Consider the following 4,883-nt stretch of genomic DNA (forward strand, 5'->3'; position numbering starts at 1 on the left):
GAAGCCCTTCTTCCTCAGACGCTGCCGCTCAATAGCCAGGCCGTAAGACCAAAGGGGGAGGGATCCTCCATCACCACGGGACCCTGATGCAACAGGCCCTGCTCCACTGGCAGCCGCAGAGGGTCGTCCACTGAGAGCCTGATCAAGTCCGCATACCAGGGACGTCTGGGCCAGTCCGGACCCACCAGGATTATCCGGCCCGGATGCTTTGCCACCCGGTCTAGTACCCTGCCCAACATGGGCCAGGGCGGGAACACATAGAGAAGCTCCTGTGTCGGCCACTGTTGGAGAAGAGCATCTACTGCCAGAGATCGAGGGTCCCGTCCTCTGCTGAAAAAGCGCGGCACTTGGCAATTGGCCGATGACACCATCAGATCTAGGCTCGGCTGGCCCCAGCGCTTCGTGATGTGCAAGAACGCCTGAGCCGATAACTGCCACTCTCCGGGATCCAAGGTATGGCGACTGAGAAAGTCCGCCTTGACATTCATGACTCCAGCAATGTGGGCCGCCGACAGCTGTTCCAGGTTCGCTTCGCCCACTGGCATAGATTCATGGCTTCCTTGGCTAGAGGGGTGCTCTTGGTACCTCCCTGGCGGTTGACATAGGCCACAGCCGTGGCATTGTCCGACAGGACCCGTACTGGCTTCAATGCCAGTACCGGGAGGAACTCCAAAAGCGCCAACCGAATGGCTCTGAGTTACAGGAGGTTGATAGACCACTTTGCCTCTGCAGGAGACCAGAGCCCCTGTGCTGTCCTTCCCAAGCAGTGGGCTCCCCAGCCCGTCAAAGAGGCGTCCGTCGTGACGACAATCCACTCCGGGGTCACAAGAGGCATCCCTGCAGACAACTTGTCTGTCTTCAGCCACCAGCTCAGCGTCTTGCGCACTGCTGGGTCCAAGGGAAGGCGCACAGCATAATCCTCCGCACCAGGAGTCCAGCGCTGCAGCAGAGAGTGTTGTAGTGGTCTCATATGAGCCCTGGCCCAGGGCACTACTTCCAATCGTGGCCGTCATAGAGCCCAACAGCTGCACATAGTCCCAAGCCCGAAGCAGAGAGGCTACTAGGAACTGGTCCACCTGAGCCTGAAGTTTGACAATCCGATTGTCCGGCAGGAACACTCTGCCCACTTGGGTGTCGAATCGAACTCCAGATACTCCAGGGACTGAGTCGGCGCAGCTGGCTTTTCTCCCAGTTGATGATCACCCCCAGGGAGCTCAAAAGAGCAATCACCCGGTCCACAGCTTTGCCGCACTCTGCAGAAGAGGGGGCTCGGATCAACCAGTCGTCCAGATAAGGATGGACTTGTACTCCTTCCTTTCGCAGGAAGGCCGCGATGACCACCATTACTTTGGAGAAGGTCCGCGGAAGCAGATAGCCAACCCGAACGGGAGGGCTCTGAACGGAAGTGTCGGCCCAGGACTGCAAAACGCAGAAAGCGTTGATGAGGAGGCCAGATGGGAATATGGCAAGTACGCTTCCTGCTGTCCAAGGATGCCAGGAACTTCCCCTGCCTTCACTGCCACTATAACAGAGCGGAGAGTCTCCATGAGAAAGATGCCAGAACATTGTCAAGGCCCGAATTGACCCCTTTGAGGTCGAGGGATAGGCCGCTACAGAACCTCCTTTCTTTGGTACCACAAAGAGAAATGGAGGACGTCCCTTGCCAAGCTGATTTTCTGGCACCGGACGGTCCAAGACACCCAGGCGTGGATGAGATTTGTCCAAGGTCTGCTGCACTGCCAAAGCTTTGACCGGAGACTTGCATGGGAGAGAAGTTACAACAACCCGTCTGCTTAAGGGTCGGCAGACTGCTAGCTTGTAGCCGCTCTATGATGGACTTCCAGCACCCAAGCGTTCCTGAAGTTACCTTGGATCCATTTGCCCACAACGCAAACGAAGGACAAGGATCGTCACTCCAAATCTGCAACGTGGGCCCATGGGACTAGGACACACGTCATTGGGTACGGAGGAACCCTGGTGGAGGACCGGAGGGCGCACCTCCGGGACGGCGGGTCTCTGCGAAAAGGAATGCTGCTTGGGGGGAGAAGTTCCTCTTGAAGGAAGAGGGGGCCAGGAGGAGCCCGACCTTGCCCGGCTGTGAGGCCGTACAACGGGCTTCCTGAAACCGTCCTCTGGAGTTACCGGGGCGAGCACTGGCCCGAGCCTGAACCTCTGGTAACCTCTTGCCCCTAGGACGTGCCGAGATCGGTCACAATTTGTCCAGCTCGGACCCCAAAAAGCAGCTTGCCTTTAAAAGGCAACTTAGCCAGGCGGGACTTAGAGGCGTGGTCAGCAGACCAATGTTTCAGCCAAAGCCACCGCGCACAGAGACTGTCTGAGCCATACCTTTAGCCGAGGCTCTCAGACATCATACAGTAAGTCTGCCAATAAGCCAAACCGATGTCCAGGGCCGGCCAATCAGCCCTCAAGGAAGGATCCGAGGGGAAAGCCGCTGCACAATCGTCAGGCACGCCCTGGCCACATAGGAGCCGCAAACTGAGGCCTGCAAACTTAAGGCAGCCGCCTCGAAGGACGACCTTAAGGCCGCCTCCAATCTTCTGTCTTGGGCGTCCTTTAGGGCCGTGCCACCTTCCACCGGCAACGCCGTTTTCTTAGTCACCGCAGTGATTAAAGAATCCACGGTAGGCCAAAGAAAGGCTTCCCATTCACTTTCAGGCAAAGGATAGAGGCGGGACATAGCCCTAGCCACTTTGAGGCTCGCTTCCGGGACATCCCATTGAGCCAAAATTAAGGTGTGCATGGCATCATGCACGTGGAAGGTTCTAGGCGGGCGCTTCATCCCCAGCATAATGGCGGAGCCAACAGGGGCTGAGGGAGAGACGTCCTCTGGAGAAGAAATCTTCAAAATGCTCATGGCCTGCAGTAACAGGTTGGGCAAATCCTCTGAGCGAAAGATCCGCGCTGCAGAGGGGTCATCCGCTCCATCCGAGCGGGAATCCGTCTCCTCCAAGGAATCCGCAAAGGACCGTTGGGAGAACTCAGATACGCTGCTCTCATCTACATCAGAGGAGACAAAGTCCTCTAAGGCCTGGGAATCCACCCGAGGGCGTTTACTTCCGGGGGCCTCAACCCCTTTATCGGACAAGGGAGAAGGGGCAGCGTTCTGCATAAGGAAGGCCTGATGCAGCAGCAAAATAAACTCGGGGGAGAAACCCCCCAGACTGTGCACTTCAGCCGCCTGGGCCACAGCCCTAGACGCACCCTCAACCGGCGCTCGCAAGAGCGGGGGAGAAACATGCTGCGCATCCAAGATGGTGTCCGGCGCGACACTCCGCGAAGGAGCCGCGCGGGAAGAACGGCGCTTAACTTTAGCCGCTTTTTTTGCCGTCGCCCAAATCAAGGGCGGCCATGGCATTAACGTCTCCCAGCTCAAGGGCGGCCCAAGAAGAAGCCGTCCGAGCAGCATGGCCGGCCAAGATGGCGGAGGCGAGCAGCGGGGGATGGGCGTTTATGGCGGGAAAAACCGCCGCACCGGAGGAAGACCCGGAACACTGACCGGCCTCCGAACTGACACCCAACAAGGGCGAGTCAGACTTTAGACCCCCCGCATCCCCGCTAGAAGCGCACACGCGGTCCGGGAGCGATTCTTCGCACCCTCGCTCCTCCGACGCAATAGGCCACGTGGAGATCGATCAGGGAACCCCCTGCCCGCTATAAAAAGGTAAAAATTACCTGCTTCTCGCTCCGAGCTGTAACGACCTGGTGTCCCAGTGAGTAGCTGCAATAAACGTTTAAATAAACGTCGAAATAAACGCCCTTAAGGACGTTCAAAAATTTTTTTTTTAACGGAGCCAGTGGGAGGGGGGGGAGAAAAAGAAGGACCTGGCGCCACCAGGTTTGCACTTGCTCAAGAAGAGCCCTCAACCCCAGGTACTCAACAAAACCTAAAAATTAGGCTTGGAGACCTAGCCAGAGCTGCTGCTGTGTGTGACCACCACCTGCTGAGATAGAGAACATACTGAGGAGTTTCCGGCAGCACATGACCACATATAGGGAGGCAAAAGGATTGCTCTCTATCTCCACCTGCTGGTAGATGGACACAACCCACCAGTCTATGGATTGATCAGCATGATGATATGGAATTCTTGTATTTCTTATGTTAAATCGGTTTCAGCTTAATAAAGCTTTTTTTGTTTGTTTGTTTGAAAGGAGAGGAAGTTCCTGTGGTTTTGCATCTTGGTCTCCCAGGAGATGGGTGCTCTGATCGATTTTGTGAATTATCACCTGACACTTTTGACTAAGTTTTGCATAAGGTCTTTACTTATATGATGACCTAAATAGACTCAGCAGAATCCCTGGTGAATTGCACTGTGCATGATAAACCCCATCACAAGCACTTTGCCTAAATTAATAATTCATGTTTCATGGAGGTGAAGAGCTCAGTACAGAGGCATGCTCTCTTCTTTTGAGGTTAGGGGTCCCTTCTAGTAAATTAAGCTATTGGCATATTTTCCCTGAGATCTGCCCTGTCCGCTGGGTCAGCCTATATTTTTGCAGAGCTAAGAAGCTGTAGAATCTGTATACTATGAAGGGAGGAAGCTCCGCTCATTCTCTTCTCCTTCATTCCTTCAGGCAGAGCGGGATACATTTCATACTGGGAAATGTATGAAGGAGCTACAATGTGAGTTACTTAGCTCCATAACAGTCTTGATTAACAAACACATACACATAATACTTGTTGGCACAATAGAGAAAATCTGCTTTCAGCCAACTGGATAGTTAAAAATGAACTTTATTCTTCACTGTTAAACTTACAATTAGGGCAAATGTTATGCATCATGGAGATGGCAGTCCTGAGTTTATAGTTAGAATGAAAGAAATACACATTGTTGTGCAAGATTAGATAATTTTGAAGCACTAAC

Source organism: Microcaecilia unicolor, chromosome 5 (assembly GCF_901765095.1).
Source record: "Microcaecilia unicolor chromosome 5, aMicUni1.1, whole genome shotgun sequence".
In the NCBI taxonomy this organism is placed as follows: domain Eukaryota; kingdom Metazoa; phylum Chordata; class Amphibia; order Gymnophiona; family Siphonopidae; genus Microcaecilia; species Microcaecilia unicolor.